The sequence below is a fragment of the Monomorium pharaonis genome, chromosome 6 (genome assembly GCF_013373865.1).
Source record: "Monomorium pharaonis isolate MP-MQ-018 chromosome 6, ASM1337386v2, whole genome shotgun sequence".
In the NCBI taxonomy this organism is placed as follows: domain Eukaryota; kingdom Metazoa; phylum Arthropoda; class Insecta; order Hymenoptera; family Formicidae; genus Monomorium; species Monomorium pharaonis.
In genome coordinates this window covers 1,753,066-1,773,595 of record NC_050472.1, presented here as the reverse complement: position 1 = coordinate 1,773,595, position 20,530 = coordinate 1,753,066, and the positions used below count along the sequence as shown (strand labels likewise).

The following is a 20,530-nucleotide window of genomic DNA, read 5'->3' as shown; positions in this document are numbered from 1 at the left end:
TACGATTGCTAACAGGATAGGCCGACTTCACATCGTTCAAAGGCGATTGCGTAACCGTTCGTTAGCATGGCGCAAAGTGAAATTGCAATTTTTATCTATCCGCCATCCCCGAAGAAAGTTAGGCGCTATTAAGAGGGGTAGCTCGCAACTATCGCGTAACCGCTTTTATGAATCCATTAAAACCCAGTGGCAACTTTAGCCGTTGTACCAATTTTTTGCCTATCACTGCACTCAGGCGATTGTTATTGGCCATGCATTGAATCATATGAATAAAATCAGAGAGAAAATGCAATCGCACTCTTATTTACTAAAACAAATGCTTCGCTAAATATCAATTAAGATACACTAAAAAGAAGTCGGAATATTGTATTAGCAAATTTTACTGTGTTTTCTTGTTTGATATTTATTAGTCATAAAAAAATTAATTAAAGAAATATACATTTTTGCTAAATATACACGATTTTTCTTATTGCTTTACTGTTACAAATAACATTTTATTTTGCCGTATTTAAATAAAGATTTACTTTATTGAAATAAATTTATGTTTCATAATAATAAATTTTCAGATATCTTTTTTCAGTACATCTGACCATTTGCGCTTTTTTCAAATATTTTATAGATAAAAGAAAATGTCATAAAAAACGATAAAATATTTCAAAACGCAAAATAAACGTTTCACAGTAGAATTTGATTATTCACACTAAACAACCAAACAGATGTATCATCTTTTTGCTTCAAATGTATATTTATTGGCAAGAAGCAATTTTCCTTGAAATAAATTCATGTCAGTTTTTTGAACTTGCCCACGATTTTATCCTCGTCCGACTCTACCTGCCAATGTTTCATACTTGCCATTGGAACCAACACGATTCGTTTAAAAGCAACTATCGTTCAGTGAAAATCGGATAGAAACGTGAACTGAAATTGAAGTGACATCGACAGGATTAATCAAACGTAAATCCGATGTAAAATAAAATTTATGGATATTTCTTCTTTTAATAGATCTACAAACTAATTGGAATAAACTGTGTAGTATGCCTGTTAAGCGTGCTACAATAACCAACTCAAATATAAATAATTTTTTGTCTACCAAAAACTACAGTGAAATTGCACCGTGTTTCATCTCAGGCACGAAATATTTTCGTGATGATATTCAGGATTTTCCTATGTCTGGCTCACTGCTTGCAACAGACCGCAACGTAGACAGCAATATGTTCGATCGTGACGAAAGTTGACCTGTATGTTAAGCAGACACAACGGAATAAATCTTAGAGGAGAGGCCGCTTTACATGGCATGGATCCCTGCGACATTTGTAGCTGGTCCCTTTCGTCACTACCGTATTGTACATACATATCTTTACGTTGCGAGCATGCCGCGTGTGAGAGGATATTAATGTCTGACATGACAAAACTTCTGCTGAACGCCGGCGATCGGAGGATTTCCGTTTTCTAAATCTTATTGCTACCGTACAGAGAGAGAATTGTCTGTTTTAAAAAGTTGTATAAAAAAACCTTCTCGTGGAAAACGACAAGTTTATAACGTTTTGCTTATTGACATGTATGCTATTTCAAGTTTTAATTTTTTGACTGATGAACATTGATAAAGATCTTTCAAGGATATTGCAAAACTTTAATTTTTATCGTTAAATATTAAAGAATCAAATTTAAATCAATCCCTCGAATTAAGCAATATTTTGTAATTTTTATAATTTTATATTTTATAACACACGCAATTAAAAAGATCAGTCTTATCTAATCAATCCATTTCCATGATTGAATTGTTTAGTTTTAAAATTGAATTACAGTTTTTAAAATTGCGTGCTTTATTGAATCTACATACATATATCTACATTCATTCATTAAATATTACAGAAGTAATAAAATGTAATAACCGTTATTTGCAGTTATTACATTTTTACTCTGAAAACTCTCTATTACGCAAAATAAATTAATTAATAAAACGCAGCTTATATCACTTAATCGATCTTTTTGCGATAATTAAACGGAGAAAGCTTTGAATTGAAATAATATATATTTGCACATCTGATTTCCGCGCGTTTAACTTATAATACGTGGAGTTATTAATTATTATAAAACATATGATATTAATTTTAATAAAATGTTTTCATAGCTAATGTCACTCTCTTCGATATGAACTTCAAACTCTAATTTCTCTTTGGCGCATTGTTTCAAAGTTCGCCTTTGGTAATTGCTCTCTTATTTCGGTAGGTTGATCAATATAAAGTTGCGCTTCCATCCCGTGATCTTAAGTAGTATGGCATGAATGCCGCTCCGTCTCAATGAAGGAACTTCCGAGGACTTGATTCTAATTAACTAGAATTTATTATCCGTGAGACTAATCCCTATTTTTCGAGAGAGAGCACTTTAATGGTTCTTTATATGCTCACGTCGCAATTAATTCTCAAGATACTGATGTGAATTTATACTTGCCGCTACCGCGCGTCTGCGAGTATCCGTCTTCTTTTTCTTCCCTCGTCCTCGAGTTTCAGCTTTAAGCAGGAAAGCACTAGCTCTTCTCAACAAAGCGACGAGAGCGCGGTTATTTTCATAATTTGATGAGAAAGGGCATGTTTATGCTATTCAAAAAGGAACAAGCAAACGCGTAGAGACGGATCTGTATCGTTTACGGGGGAAAAAAACAACGCAGAGAATCTCGTGCGCGTATGAAAACTTCGAAAAGAAACTTCGGGGAAAAAATTGCAGGAAAAAAGAAACAATTTCTGTAGAGGGTAAAGCGGGCGATGTGATATTACGTAGCGTGCAATTAAGAAGTTAAAAGGAGAAGGGTCTTTCTTATCTGGAAGTTTTCAGCTCGTTGACAAAAGAGCGGGAAAGGCACGTCGACTTTGTTGCTGTCGACGCACCGAAACGAAATTAACGGGTGCCACAGCGGCAGCTTTGCCTCAAGAAAAGAGGCTTATGGAGAGAAAAGTTGGTCGAACGCATAGATAATTCACATGTTCATCAAAGCTTTTATGAAATGCGCGAAATTCATTTATCATTCATCTAATCTCATTTATGCCGTGACAGCGGTTTCCCTCTCGTAAAGTGCCTTACCAATAAAAGTTGCCGCGGAGGGAAAGTTCCGATCGGGGGAAGAACGTCACCGATGACAAGGCAGGTGCAGATCCCGGGTGCCGTTTGATGGATGTACGCACAGATTTTCGGTAGCGATGTTGACGGCGGCTCTCGGGGGGGACAGAACACATGCAAGACGCGAGCGACAATGATGACTGACGTCAGCGAGATTCTTTTCTTTTTTTTCAATACGTTTATTATTTTTTAAACAATAATTTTAACCGTTCGTTATTTCAATCGTTTTACATACGTGGATAGTTGTGTAGAGTAGACGTTAGCTTACAAATAGATTAGTTTAGTTTATCCATACATAATGTGTGTTTCTCTTTTCTTCTCCTTTCCGTTAGAGTAATGGCTTCTTGTAATTAGGTAATTAATATTTTACACATATAGCGTCTCTGCTTCTTCTCTCTCTCTCTCTCTCTCTCTCTTTCTCTCTCTCTCTCTCTCTCGCTCTCTCACTTTATCATTCTTCCATTTCAGATATTCCTATCAACACTCACTCTCTCTCACGTTCTTCCAGTCCCTTTCTGCTAAGTTTTTATCTCTTCTGTCGCGTCCTTCTTGCCTTATCGGACCGCTTTTTAACCCCTTCGGGAGCGGAATTACGTGAGAAATTATAGACGGATTTAAGTGCCATTTGCCCCTCGAAGCGAGATCGAGCAGACTCGATCGTAAATACGTTGTGCGAGACGGCGTGTGTGTTTCGTGATGAAGTGACGGAAGAAACGCGATAGAAACGCAACGAGTACCTATTCACGTAACTATGTGCATGCGCGCGTGTGTGTGCATATATGTGTTCGTCGCTGTTTGAGCCCCAGCGAGTTCCGTCGTTTCGCCGAACGTGCGTTATACGGGCAGCGCGCACGCGAAATTGCAGGTATCACTACCGTCGCCGACGACAACCAGCGATCGCCTGGAGCGAGCGTCGTCGTCGACGAGAATTACAATACAGCGCACCGCCATGTTCTCCAACGTGCTTATTCTCGAGCAAATCCACGAGGCTCGGTTCCATTATTCTCGATGAATGCAACAAGCTGGAAATTCTTATTCGCGTGTTGCGTGTTTATCGTGCGAACTGCATTTACACTGTCGTGCTAGTTCAAAGTAGGCATTATTGAAATTTTAATAGAAATATTAAATTTTTTTATATTCCACGTTTCCTCTTTACATAACATATGGGAGTGTAACTGTGATATTACACAGATTGATAAAGATTTCATTCATATTTCCTCCATTTCGACATGATTCATAAAGTTATCAAAATTATTTAATTATTATGATATAATTTAAATGAAACAAAATATGCATCTCAGATTTATGCAATATTCCACAGATGTGTTTATGAAATAAACACCTTATAATAACCTTATCGCTTACTTGCATTTCTTGCTGTGATGCAGGTGTCAGTTGCACCCTGCACCTCTATTGTTGCTCGCAAATGCAGTTCTGCAAAGGCGATGGGCAAGGAATAACGTCGCGCATCTCGCAATCGTGTGATTTCACTGCCAGTACCTCACGCGACATCCGGCATATCGATTAGGCATCGATACCGCTAAATCGGATGTATAAAAGAAGTCGTAAAAGTTACTAGATAATCTATCATACGGTATTAATAGTGCTCCAGACTCGCGGGGGCTCAAATTATGCTGCGTTACGCTGACTGAATTCGTCGAAATAATTCGAATTAATACGAGACATTTCGTGATGATCAATGCATGATGATCGGTTATATATAACTCGAATATTTCGATGTGCGTGTACGATGCATTGATAATGCATAATAAATTCAAGGATAAAAATTTCGCATCGTTTTTTAAATGATGGCCACTATCTTTTCGCTGAAAAATGTGGATTCGCATTAACATTGATGCCGCAAAGTATCGCCAAATCAAACAATTCTCTAAAACCCAAAATTGAAGTGATTGAATTATTCAAAGAATCTCGAATGAATGAAATTATATATTCGCATAACTCACTGGGACAACCGATATCCCGACTCGCCAGACAGAAATTGCTATGTCCGAATTCGAATTCGAGTATTCAAATATCGAATAAGAAACGTGGCGCCGATCTGATTAAATGACAACAATGTGTCGCAAAAATATGTACAAATCACAAATGTTCGTCCGTAAGCCGACATCGATATTCGAATACCGAGTCATTCGCAAAGACGGCCGTCTCGCAATTTGGTGAAAGAGAAAGAGAGAGAGAGGGAGAGGAGGGCTTAATTGCGAGAATCGTCGATGCGATTTGCGAATGTTCGTCGGCGAGTCTTCGATACTACAACTCGTCCAAAGAGAAAATGCCCGCGCGCACCCGGATGCAGCACTAGATGCAAAGATCAAGTAACAAGAAACATAACGGACGCATGTTGGGCAGGTGGCACTCGTTTCTGAGACACAACAGACACAGACGCAAAAAACAGACAGACAGACAGACAGACAGACGGACAGACGACGGACAAACAGACAGACAGACGAACAGACTGATAGACAAACAGATAGACAGAGAGATCGGCATGTCAAAAATGTAGAAATCTCGGTGATTCGTTGTTTATTTAAAACAAATTTTTCCTCCTTCCCAAAATTTTCGCGCCTCTTATCACGCGCGCCTTGCCTCTCTTCACAATCTTGATCGCTGTTCGTCCCGCGTACATTCCTCTTATCGTTCGCCCTTACGCACCCCTTTTTACGCCTCCACCGATTGATCTCCGTCATCTACGTCGTTCGCTCGGTATCGCGACTCGCCAGAACGATAATAATCCTCGCTAATAATATTCAATGACAATAATAATAATAGTTACAATAATAGGATAATAGCGATTACAATAATAATAATTGTCGTAATCGTATAATGATCCGCAATGACCAGTGGCGGCGAGAAATATTTTCTATCTCCCCTCGCTTTCTCAACCCTTTCGTATCCCTTCTCTCCGTTTCGCACCGTATATACATATGTATAGCAATAATTGTTTCATTTCCCTCGTTACAACGCCGATTAATTAAACGTTTCATTTTCTCGTCATTCTCGTTCTCGTTCTCATTCTCATTCTCTCTTCTCTCTCTATACAGCGGTAATATAAATACTATACCGATAATGAGATAGTAGCGGTGACGTGACGACACGCGACGCGCGAGCTCGATGTAGTCACGAAATCGAGAAAATAGCAAAAAGAAATAAATAAACCCCTTAAAGGCGCAGATGATATACGGTGACCTATCCTTTTAAATTCTTCGGGATAATTCTGCTGAGAAATAGCATTTTCTGCCTTCTGTTACGCTGTTTCTTGAACATCCACTTTTTATTACAGTTGCATCTTTAGAAAATGTCACTGTGTACTTTCATCATTACAATACCTTATCAAGTTAATCGTATTTGCTGAAAATGACGATATAATTGTGCAAACTTGATTAATTGAATAATATAACGGATGAAAAAGATCAATAAAAAATATGGTCACCATACATTTAACATCTGATAAGAGTATTATCATCGACGCGAACTTTAAGTGTAAAAAAAAAGTACAACAAAAATTAATTAATTACATAAATTATTATGCTATAATATAGTAATCTACAAAACTCTGACTTATCACATTTTTCTAATGTATGAAGTATATCACATTATGATTATCACGGAGTGATAAACTTAACAATCTTTCAATAATTATTATATATGCAACTAATATAAAAAACAAAAACTATCTACGAGCTAATCGATACTTTTTTAAAATTACTTGTGTAATTAATCTCCAGCAAAAACCAATTCAATAAATTTCATGCTTTTGCATTTTCGCTTATCATGCTTAATGACGCATCAAAATAATCGATTTAAAAGTTGGCACGCTCTTTATGGCCAGTATTTCGTCATTTAAATGCCGATTTATCACAATTGCAAATTTCCTAAATTTAACGCACATGTAGAATTATCATTCTTGTTACACATGATCACATACATTTCCAATGATCTCATGAATAAAACACGAACGTTCCCACTATAAATTGATTGCTAATTTTCTGTGACTGCGAAATAATATATAAGAATCATTAACGTGCAAATATCGATAGCGCAAAAATACCGAAATGCAATAGCATATAAACAGCCGAAAAACTGCACATGCAATTATCAGCAAAGTATTTTGTGCCGATTTGCAATTCGGCCGATCGATTCATCTTCACTTTAAAATGTAATGAGAATTACATACTCCAGACACCAATAACACAAATAATTTACAACATATGAGATTTTTGGGGGAAATTCATTTGGAATTTCTAAGACAATTATTGCTGAATATAGCAACTTGAAAAAGATGCGATGTAAATAATAGTATATAGAACTTATGTAATATATATTCTCGCAATTCGTAATCATTCGGTTACATCCTCGTCATGTATGCTCGCTCGTTTAAATTGCGAAAGCATTTATTGTCCTACAAACAAGATTAAAATTTCGTATCCATGTAAAAATCAATTTCGTCGTTATCAAACACGCGGCCGACCGACGTGAGCTGCGAAATGAACGAGGCAAATGAGAGACGCGTACCGTAATTGCCTGCCGGTTCCTTTCGCTGCTCTTGCCACTCGTCGCGTGTTTTCCACGGCGCGCGTTTCTTGCCTAAAAAAATCATTCCCTTGCACATTCTCTGCGCTTCGGCGTCTCGTACTTTTATCGTTCCATCACTTTTGTCATACACCAAACATGCACACGCACACAAACCCCACGCACCTCCCATGCATGCAAGCGTACGGTTCACTCTCACGCACGCATGTAGAACGCAACACTCACGTCCGATAAATACATGTAATGAAATATATTTCAAGCTGACTTAATATATAGGATAACAGCTCCATCTCCATTTGTATATCTCGTTTTAGGTCGTAAATCTAGAGGATTGGCACGAGTCCGCCGTACGATTCGATTAGTTAGAAAAAATCTAGAATTTCTTAATTACCCGTAATTTTATCGTAAACATTTAACTGTAGATTCGATACGTTTACTCTCTTATTAACACACGTTCGCCTATGTATTACGGATATAACAAAACGCTCGTATATTCCTTTTTTCCTCTTATTCTTCGTGTATTACACGTTACGCGTATGTATGACCGCGTGTTACTCTCTCTCTCTCTTTCTCTCTCTCTTTCTCTCTGTGTACGTGTGTATGTATATATATGTAATAAAGTGTAAGAGCATACGTGTTGTACGCTCGTGTATGTACGGACTATGTACGTATATACGTATATAACATGCGTTCATTATCTGCGTTTTACCTTTAATTCCCCTTAAACGCTCGTTATTTCGATACCTAATTAACGTAACGTCGTAGTCGTGCCTTCCGAGCGGCGCGGCGCGTACGAAGCGCGCGATTCGCTCGTCGAAATCGCCAAAGGAAAAAAAAAAGGGAAGAACTGGATGAGAAGGAGTGCGGAACGCGGAGAGGAAAGGAGAACGGGAGCGCGTCGGAGTTTCGGTCGGAAGGGCCCAAAGGGGAGTTTAAAACTGGTCTCCTTCTAGCGATGATGCTACCAACATCCTTGCACGCGAGATACACCAACAAGATAACAGGTTATCGAGTCCTGCTCGCTCTCAAAAAAAGGAAGTTTGCGTATTACTCACCGTCAACTTTCTCGTTCCTAAATTATGTCTATTTGTCTAAGTGTAAAAAAAGTGAAACGCTCTCCTTCACTTACATTATATTACGGTGACGTGTCTGCGTCGCGGACACACGTAAACGAAGATGCGATCGTAATATTTACGTTATAGCTAGTGTGAGACAAGATATGTGCATTAATAGAATTAAACTTCTTCGTGTCCGAGAGAAGTGACGGCATCTTTATGACCCGGAAACACGCTGGATGTGTCGAGACACGAAAAAGGAAATGGATTGGAAGGAATTTTCGTACCTAGGGCTGAAGAAAATTCTTGACGCTCACTTGGTGACCTGGTGATTCCTAATTACCGATGTATCTCCCATTCCCGTGACAATTATCCGACGCGCAAACGATGTCGTTGCGTCCGATGTGGACGTTAGCCCGGGACCATCGCTAGCTGCAAAGAAATCGCTTCCACTCCCGTTGGCAAGATTCGCGGACGAAATTACGACGGTGCACGGAACCTCGTCGGTCTATCGATCGAGACCGACTCCTATCGGTATTGATTCCATTAAAAAAAAAAAAAAAAAAAAAAAAAAGCGGGCCGTTCTTCCCCCTCCGCTTACTTTTAGTTTCAGAAGTCCTCCGTCCAAGCGAAAAGTCGCTACGCGACGAGGAAGGATTTCTCTTCCTTTCTCGCGATATATATATTTATATTGTGTGTATATATGAATACGCGTACGTACAGAGTGAATCAGAATATCCATGCGCGTCTGTGTCGAAAAAATGTTGAACGCGATTGACGATCGGCGAATCGAAAAAAAAAATTCTTTCGGTCCACCACGCCGGTTTCACGTCGGCCGTGAAATCTATTCTCCATACGTGAAAGAGAAACGACGTGATGTGACCGAACAAGAACGGCTCGATTATTCGCGAATGAACGTCGTCTCCGGTAAAACCGCCTACCTTCCGTTCCATCGCGTATAAATACACGTAAGGATGGCGACACATCTATCACGGGGATGGCGATGATTCATTAGGAAATAGTCGATGCTCGTCATCTCTATCTCTCACTGGAAGCATCCTCAATTTTCGCCAGCTATTTCCACTGAAAAATATCGATTATCATCTCTAACTTGTGCTTGGTGTGCGTATGACCTTTCGCAGGGATTCATAATGCAGATTTGGTATCAATTCTTACATGTATGTGTGTGCGTATCGAAAATCGCACGCTTTCTCTCGATTACAGACGCCCGGACTCGGTCTTTCATTAACGAAGATTCCATTAAGACCGCGTTTCAATTCACCTCGTTAAAAACGTTTTTCATCGACCCCTCACTGTACACTTTGAAAATAAAGTTTATTCGAGATCAATTAAGAGATTTTCTAATCCACCCCTTTCCTTCAAGTGCCACTCGTTAAAACCACCAATAATTCAAGAATTATAATTTTAATACCTTTAATGCGACGCGCGCTATCGGCGATTCGGGAAGAAAGCGCACGATTGCGGCGATACTTTGTGCACTTGCGCATAGGTGCGAATGTGTATGTATGTATGTATGTATGTATGTATGTATGTGTGTGTGTGTATTCGTGCGATGCAAAATATGCACGGACATCTTCCCGCATCCTTTCGGCCCGCTCGCAAAGGAAACGAAATACGCTGACCGGAACGGGCCGCGAAGAACCGAGACGGCGTGTCGCCAATCACCCCTGCGGGGAATCCCGGTTAGGGCGAGAAAAAAATCACCGGCGCCGCGAAAATCACAACAGCGATGATGACACTCATCGGCCGGCTCTGCTGCACGCTTCCTTAAAATCTCCCTTTCCTCTTCTCTTTTTGTAGTCTTTCTTCTTTTTCGCGTTTCGTTTAATCGTAGAAAATGTGAGACGTACAAAAATGATGTCCCGCGGCACACTGAACGACGCACTCGCGTACTTCCATCTCGCGTGCCGCATCCTCCTAGAATGCTCCTCCGCTCGTTTCGCTTTCGGTCTACCTCGCGTGTCCCTTCTTGCATTTGCTCTTCCGTCGAAAACGAGGAACGAATGGCATGGGTGAATGCAGGGGAGGAGGTTGCGTCGAAGGTCCGGCCTGTATCGTTCTCTTCCACTTGCTCTCATTTTTCACTCGTTAGCCTGACTTTCACTCGTTTACTCCTGCTTCCGTTTATCTCCCTTCTACGTCGGAAACTTGTAAAAAAAGGGGGGGGGGGAAGGAGTCGATACATTTTTCCTCGTATTCTCCTCCATCGTTCGCCGCTGGCAAACTCAGCAACAAATATTCATGGATGGCCCTGCTTCGTGGCCGGAGCAATAAAAGTCTGATTGTCTTAACAATACTATCAATTTTACATGAGTTCCTCTTCCTTTACTAATAATCATTTACGATAATTATTAACAGTATGTCGTAATATTTTTCTTATCTTGAATTTAATTAGCACTCTAGGGGTAAGAATTATTATTTTTAATATTGTTGTTCAATGTGTCATCCTTAATTTTTATTATAATTATCTCGTTAGTTTTATTATTGTTATTATTATTATTCGCTATTTATCACTATTATTACTATACGTTTATTATTCTTATCGTTACGGTATTTTTACGGTGTTTTTACTCTTATATTGTTCATTTATTACAATCATTAATATTGAGATATCGTCTAGTTTTCTAATATTCTCATCTACCACTCGGACATCACGGCCTCGTCGCGTCCGATGATACATACACTACGTCGCTTGCATTTACAAACGGCAGACGTCGGTCCGATAAAATGATAACAATGTCTCTCTCGGCTCTCGCGCACACGCGGGGTCGGTGTGATTAAATGTTCATCATCCCCCGTCGACAATCACATGGCCGCGTTTGTAGTTTAATCCTTCGAGAATAACTGTAGAGAATAACTTCGTTTTAGCGTTAAGTAACACATACACAACGTTGAGCAAAGATTTCGATTAAATCCGGTCGATCGCTCGAAGGGACTTGGACAGTCCCCGGAAATGTTCACTCGGCGACTACAATATAGGGCGCGCCTCGCCCTTCGCCGTCTCCCTCGATTACGCGAGATAATTCTCGTTCTTAATCGCGCTCCAACACACACGCGCAGCATCCTATCGATTCCGTCGATTCGCCGTCGAGATCGCTCTTTCTCTCTCTCGTAATCCGCAACCGTCGATGAAATTCCGATTAATCGCGCGTATACGAAGTAATACACGTATACTTTTTCGAACGCACAAAAGAACGTCGCGTCGCATGCTCGGTCCTCCCGTTGCTTAATTACAATTACATCTAGGGATAATACATCCACAACAAATTGTACTCAGCCGTGGGTGTGTTCGGGATCGGCCATTTTCATTCAGCTTTTAATCCGCGTTACCAAAACGACGCGCTGTCCATTTATGGCTCTGATGATTCATTAAATCGTTTCGATATATTTATTGCATGTTAAACGAAATGTCAACAGTTACACGCCGGCACGGAAAAGCGCGAGGGATACACATGCACACGTGCGTGCACCTGAACGCGCGTACGCTCCCGCGGTTACAGTAGCAGTGAAATTCGTCGTTTCGCACATTCGTACACGCCTGACCGCAGGTAATTGATCATAGTCAGGCTATTCCGTTATTCTAAAAAGCGTCCGCGCGTTCAGTGAACTGTTTCCGACTGATAGCTTGAATTTCGTCTCTCAAGTGACGTTTGTTTGCGTGCGGCCAGCATAATCGGTGAGTCGCGAAACCGCCGGCAACGAGAGGACCGGGCGCGTTCATGTCCGCCCTTCGGACACGCCCGAGGACACGCGTCCGTCATCGGTACGCGTCGAAAGCTGGCGACGCGACGACACAATGGATAACAGTAACAGCGTGTAACAATGACAGTCACTTTACAAAGACAGCGGTTATCGCTATACTGACAATAGTAGCGACGTCACCAACAACGCCTTTCGCGGCGGCGAAAGCACGGGGTAGGGGGAGGGGGAAAAACCAGCTGCAAAAAGAAAGAGAGGCTCGAAGAAAATTCCGTATGTCTTTTCGCGACATATGTGAACAGCGACTCGGCACTTGGACTCTCCTTCCGCTTTGCTCGCGTCAAAAATCCTCCTGATCGCCGAGCAGCCACGGGCGATTCGCGAGAAACGTCGTTGACGAAAGCTCCTCCTTTGACGAAACGCTCGCCGAGGAAATTCGGCGGAAAAATACTCGTGTAACGACAAGGAAAAACAGCGTATGTGACATCGTTTCGCACAAAGAAACACCTTTGCGTTCGCTTGAGCGCCTCCTCGTCGACCGTCTCCGTTCCTGAGAGAAAGCGTGTAAAGGGGGACTCGAGGGAGAAGATCGAGACGGGCGTGAGCGATATCCTCCGCCGCCGTGTTGATCTTTGATGAAGCTCTGTCGCGAGACGATGGTATCCTCAAGATATAGGCAGTTGGTATCTTGGTCGAAATACTCTCCGTAACTGTTTGGATTACAGTTCTCGGCTCTCCTCGCGCTACCCCGATCGGCGGTAAAAAAAAAAAGAAAGAGAGGCTGTTTATTTCCTATTTCGGCAGTCTGTGCGTTTGGTCGAATTTGTTTCGATTATCTCTGGAGCGGTACCATCTGGCTGAAACAGAGCGGCGTGAAATGGTCGTGCGCGCATTCGCGTCCTCCCTACGAACTCGTAGTTTTCGACGAGAAGCATCGCGCGACGATGACACGGAAGAAGAACGCGACGCTTTGCCTCGTGAATCTTCTTTCGCTGCTCCCGTCCCCCGTCTCTCGTTTCTCGAGCAAACGTTTCGGCGGGAGAGACGAGTCCGAGTGAACGAGGAATCCACTTCCTGCTGAAGACTGCGTTTGTTCCTCTTCTCTTCTGAGCTGATTATACCCGGACTGCTTAAATTTAATCCCGGGTGGAAGTTCTACTTGAATTAAAGCAAATCCAGTTTCCGTTGTGCTCTTTGGGCTCGTTATTTTCTTTGAGAAAGAGTTAATTGCCTTAAATTGTTGTGACTGCTTTAAGTAGCTTTTACTTCAACGGAATATTATGTTTCGTCTTCTCTATGTGACGCGAGATAGGTAATTTATTTACTTGCAGCGCGGAGCTCCGTTCGAAGTGGAAGCATAAGTAAATCAACCGGTAAGTAAATATGTCTTTCAAGCTGAACCAACATCAAAACTACTACGCTCGGGCTTAATGGAGCTCTTCATCATCCAATGGGAAGCGGCTACGTTGAGCAGTCATGCACGGTGGTTTAATCTCCAATCTTCACTTAGACAACAAGAAGGGCGAAACGAACAAACTAAATCAGATAAATATGCCATTCTTCTTTCTCGTTTCTCGTTTTTAAAATAATTCATCTTCTGGATCGTGATCTTTCGAATTACCGTCGCAATCCCGCCGATCGATGGCTTTGTGGGAAGTAATTCAGTCCACTTTTTTTCTCTCTCGTTTCTGACAACTTGCCGGAAACTCGCAACGTTTTGTCAACCAGATCTGTCACGGTGCACCGTGCATTATTCTTGTCACCGAAAATATCCGACAGTGCACTCGCTCTCGGTCTCGCGATCGAACGCAGCTGCGAAGACCACTCCAGGAAGGGCGAAACGTACAAACGAGAATTATGCAAAAAGGCTTCTATCGCGACGAAGCGATGGAAGAACAATCACTTTGTCAGCCTCTCATCGTTGATGCTTTCTGCCCGTTTTCCCCCCTTTTTCCACCGCGCAGCTTCATCGCCGCGAAAGGTACGATTCTTCGAAAGGTAATTGGCGCGCACAAAGAGTCTCATAAAGTCGAAGGGTACTTACAGGAAGACATGCGATAGTAATTCTCTGCTAAGTGTCCGCCTTGATCGACGCCTCGCCTCGCGTTAATGACCTACGTTCTCGAACGCTCGAGAGCTACGTTTGCGGTCTCAAAGATGCTCGTCGCGAAAGATTGTGCGAGGACGACCGTCAAAGAGGACGCTTGATCTTAATTCGAAGACGCCCTTTCGAGGAACAAGCGAGAAACGACTCGCTACACTATGATTATCGCAAATAAACTTCTTCGCTTTTCACACGCGACTGCTAACGTTTAATAAATAGAAATGTTTATAATGTCTCTAAAGATAACGTAGCAACCGTTACACTTTACGTATTAGTAGATATAAAAGATTAATTTTTTTATATTCGAATAAAATTATTAAGAAAAATATGAAGGGAGAAACCTTTGATTATGGAACGTACATGCGAATTCTTAAAAAGAATTATAAACATGTTTATATACAAATCTTTATCCATTAATTGGAATTGTTTCCTATATCGCATAAGTTACAATTCTGCAAAACATTTACAGAAACTTACGCGATATCGCTACTGATTTGGCACTATTTTAATAGTCATAAGCGGAAATATTTTGTCCGCTTTTTATTTATATATAGCCTTATATTTAGTTAGCTATATTATATTTAGTCACAATGTAATCTCGTGCCGGAAGAGGAGCCAGACTTATGTGAGCAATGAGGATTTGTTCGCACATCAGGAAACAAATTTGCGAATCTGGAGAGAAGTTGGGACTTCTTGACGATTTTGCGAGTGCAGTAAAAAAAGTTCGGCTAAATCTGCATAAACGTGTTAATAATATTTCTTATTTTTAATTTGTGATTTTAGATTTTAACAATTTTAATCAAAATCTCAAACAAATTACAAATATTTGTTGGTATGAATCGTAAAATACTTCATCAAATCGCATTTCTGATGTTCAATTGTGCAATATAATAAAGTAGATTATATAAGTATGTATTATATAAATTTGAAAAACCTATCGCATACGATGATGTCAAAGTAATTAAAGTACATTTTTGTCTTTTCATTATACGTCATTATGTTTTAATTAATAAGTTGTGTCATGAAAGAAAATATTAAAAAAAGAAAGAAGCCTGTTACTTTAAAGAGAGCTTTAATCGAATCGAAAGTATTTCTAATTACAACGTGCTCTGCTCGACGATAAAAAATTAAATAAACTGTACTATCGATTTATTGAACTGCAACACGAAGCAATGAGTAAACGCGCCATTTTATGATAAAAAAATAAGACAAAAATATTGTAGCGATGAAAATGGAAAATTTTTATATACACGTAATCGCACACAATTTCTTTGTCTCGTCCATTATTGTAAATTTATTTATAAATGGCTCGAGCTTTTTCCGTTTTTCTTCCTTCTTTTCAATTTTTTTCTCGTGCCATCTTTTCCTTGAAAATGCTACGGAAGTCTTCAATGCATCGTAAAGCATTAGTGATAAATAATGTTTACGCCGAACGAAGGCAAAACGCCAATCTCCATTATAACAAACCCTTTCTCCATTCCACAATTTTCTCAGATCACCCCGAGATCGGCCAGACAAGAATGCTTCGTGGAACTCCTTGAGCTTCTGATAATAAGTGTTTGTTTCATTGAGCGTTTTGCGACTGTGACCCACATTTCCTTTACAATTTCTTTAACATATAATCTTTTTAGAGAAGACATCTTTAGCTTGCAAGATAGCTTGACCGTAGCTATGTGATCGATTAGATTTATTATTAATTGTGTATGTAAAAATTCAATTCAATAATCAAAAGATTATACATTAAATTTAGTCTATAATCATTAATAATAATAATAATATAAGAATTTATCGTCGCTTTACAAAATTATATTTCCTTGTTTTTCCCCCGAATACAAAAGAGCGTAAAATATTAACAAACAATTTTCCGAGATGATATTTCGTTTAAATCGATTAGCTTTCGAAACCAGGTTCGACACGTCACACACAGCATATTATGTCTGTAATGTCACAAAATATCTAGAATTAATTGCAACATTTCGCATAGCACGCGCAAATTGTTATTGCAGCAAATATTGGTATACCAAATTTCCGCTTATTACTGACTGAAGGATTATTACGATTTTGCTAGCGCCAAATATCTACTCCGGCTAATTGTCCGCTTTTTCATAAATCACAAAACGATTGATTCTATAATAATTATTAGAATTATGTTGCGCTGTTTAAGCTCGCAAATCGTTTAATACCATCGAATTTTCTTGAAAAATGTTCCATCAAATACGTCAGTGACGTAAATGAATTTTTATTCTACCGATTACCGTTTCAAACGCTTTTAAAAATTGGACTGTCGAGTCGATGATTAAAAATAACTGCACGCGTGTCTCACAAGCTTCGATAGTAGATGTCCTCTACATGTGCGAGTGGGCCACAATCCAAAGAGGTCTACCTAAAACTTACTTACGCGAAGTATATATATTCCTTACAATTTATTAAGCTACTTAACGACCTACCCCATGCGCGTAAGTATATACACGAGTTTATACAATCTCTAATATTTTCACGTGTATACGTGGTACAATACACTATAATAATGCAATCCGACAGTTCGCAGATGCGTGAGGGCTGCGAGAAAATAAGAGTTTCAAGATAGGAAGACTGATTTTTCTTGCGCGATGCGCAATCGCTTATTATTTCTGTACCCTCTCGTCGTCTCTCCTCCGTTTACTTTGAGTACGAACGGATATATCGCGTTTGTGAGTTCGTTAAGCACGCCGACGTTAAAGCTCAATGATGGATGCATTCAACGGCGAGAACGATCGCACGGCAATTGAATGTTATTGACATGTACCCCTAGATTCGACGAATCAGATTCGATAGCGATTCAATTGCTATTCAACTGTTGTCTCCTCTGAATGCATGCGTTGATGATCACAGCGCAATTTAACGCTGCACATGATCTGTTAAATAATATCAATCTACCATAGCGCATCAGCACGTGTACAGAGTACTGCAAAATTACTGTTCGTCGCTTTTAATTTTGGATTAATAGATGATGTCTCTTTCGCCTCCTTACCTCCCTCAACGAAAGAAATTTCGTCTTCAACCGCCTGTTTTTACATTATCACAATAAGCTACGTGTAACAAAATTAAATGCAAATGTAAACCGTCCAGTGGTACTTGATACCTCAAGTGTCGCGCTCCGTTGTCTTGGCTACTAGATTCCTCGGTAATTGTAAGTACGCGTCCTCGGCGAAAATTTAATTGGGCACCATTTTCAATCCCTTAATTCTCAACAATTAAACATTCCGGTATAATTGAGTTAAAATACAGTTTTATTACTACGAAGTAAGCGAAGAATACGATCTTGTTATTTACTCACGTTCCGGAAACTTGATTCTTTGGAAAAGCTCTCAAGCTTGTATCATTTATAATTCAACTATTAATTACTCAATTTATAAGTCAATTGTTAATTGCTCGCCAGTTCAAATAAATGACATTATTCTCAATAGTTCGATGCGTTGCAAAGCCGATGTCATGAAATACAACGGGAAACGAAAAATCAGGAGCAATAAAATTTCACGAAGCGCTACGACCCATCTTCTTCATCCGCTTATATATCGCATACGCAGACAGCATGTGCGATAAACTCTGTACATGTACGTAATAGTCTCGAGCATTGCAAAAATGGAATTTGCGATGCAATTTCCTAAACGATCAAAGACAACTACAAGTGCTACCGTGCTCATATACGTGTCCTCGTGTTCTTCATTTATCCTGCGGACGAGACGACGTGACTCCACGCTCGATGTGTAAATCTAGAGAGATGCACAAGAACGGGAAAGACTTTGGAGCATGTCCAAACTGCATCACATTTGTAAAGATCCGGACCGATGCACTTGCGGCGATTTTGCAAATAATAAGAAGAAACGCATAACCAAAGGTACAAATATAAATAAAAGTAATAATGATTGTAATTAAAAAATAATTAATAAAAATCTGATAAGAAATATTTCTGCTAATTTCATTCTTGAATCATAAGTTCGTGTGTAGCGTTACACTTTCTTTAATATTGACGTTTCCCTGATATATGATTTTTCCTTCCTGTAATTAACAGCGTAATACTTTATAAACAATCGAATACGTAAAGCGTATTAAATTACAAAACTACCGACAAATTCCATCATTTTATACGTAACTCTTTCCGTGCAATAAAGTTGGATTATCAAGATAATTTCGCTAATCGAACGCGTCCGCGTCCTCGAACTCTCATGCCATTACGTGAATGAAACATCGAGAATAAACTGAAGAAAGTAGCAGGGGAAATAACGCGGGAGAAAATCCACACAAAACGTGATCTCTGAAATTTTGGTCGCTCATGGAGCACAAAATCAGAACTTACTTACCTAATCCACGGGTGTTCCGTCCTTCGTCCGTCCGTCCGTCCGTCCGTCCGTCCGTTCGTTCGTTCGTTCGTTCGTTCGTTCGTTCGTTCGTTCGTTCGTTCGTTCGTTCGTTCGTTTGTTCGTTCGTTCGTCCATCCGTTCGTTTACCTTACACTCGCGTCCTAATTTTCCATCGCCGTTTGCACTACTAATGAATCACGTTCCTGCCAAAGGCTGAGGTGACTGAAAAATTCAATTACATCGGCGAAGCTACGTTACTGCCAGGGCGAGTGTAATGAAACTATCCCGGACGCGCGGAACGTGTAAAATGACAGAGGTAGCAGTGAACGACAAATAAAAACGGAAATCGCTGATTTTGGGAAGCAATCGCAATCATCTCACGACCCAATTTGTCCCCGACTTGATATATATTGTCATGCGGTATATTAATTGTGATGATAACCTGGCGTGCAGAAATATCTGTTAATTACGACACATTCATGTTTATAATATACACCTTCGATTTTCCTAAAATTTTAATGCTACGGAAAATGTAAACGTCGCAGCCTTTTTTGCAGTTTTTCCAAAGCAACATATTGCGAGGAAAAAAACGTTATAAACTGAAATTCTACATTAAAATCCGCGTGAAATAAGAATATAAATATACGACAGTAATCAAATAAAAAAGTGATTATCACCGAAAATGCCGGAAGAAAGTTGCTCGTCCGAAATTTCCATTTACAGATCGAGCTTTTCGTCAAATCTGACTGAAAGAATTTATCAAGAAACTCCGAAACCTTTGTCTCACTTCCGCACGTGAATCTTTCGTTTTTCTTATTTTTCATAATGCAGGAATATAGTTCGATTATAGGAAGACGCGTGATTGGGACTTTCTGGCAACATTTACGGGGTGAAGAGATCTCGTGGAAGGGACAGAAGGGTGCTCGACTCTTCCGACACATCGTCTATATGTTTCGTTGACCTTTGATGGCGATGATGCGCGATCGAATATCGTTTAATATTTATGCAATTCCACCGTTCGAGTTATATAGCTTTCATGTAACTGTACACGATTCCCATAACGCAATCTAAAATCCGGCAAAATAACGAAAAAGAAAATGCCTCTATACAATAATTGTGCAAGATTGTGTTTCAAATAAAATACCTGCTCACTGTTGATATTTGAATGCCGCGCCTTTGATCATCGTCGATATAACATTGCCGCAAATTGTGCAACAATGTACAACAATCGAGTAATTTAATGCAACATTAACGATTCAACTGTATGGGTGTTAACTCAATTCTACAGTTTGTTCGATTCCGATTTATAGACTTCAATTACGTAACTTTTATATAACTTATATAACAGTTCGAGCTTTCCGAGCTATCGGGGAGAGCTCAACATGGACCAAAATGCTCGGCGTTCTCATTATATCTTTCAATAATACTTTTCAATAATACTTACAATTATCGTAAATATCTATGCGCTTACGACTGCGCCAAAATTCTCTTTCAGTTCGCCCTTCTCCGCTTTTATGACAACAAGAATCTACGGTAATAAATAATAATTTTGACGATCGCCGGATACTTTGAACTTCCGGCTGATCGCGCTATTGTAAGTTGAGGCGACGCGATCGATCTGCGGACTCGCGGGGTTCGATTTAGCGCGC

At 39.9% G+C, this 20,530-nt stretch overlaps 1 protein-coding gene across 2 annotated transcripts in view; it reads right to left on the bottom strand.

The window, feature by feature from the left end:
• LOC105831718 (acetylcholine receptor subunit alpha-like 1) overlaps positions 1-20,530 on the bottom strand; it is a 210,755-nt gene that overhangs the window by 63,959 nt on the left and 126,266 nt on the right. The window lies entirely within an intron of this gene.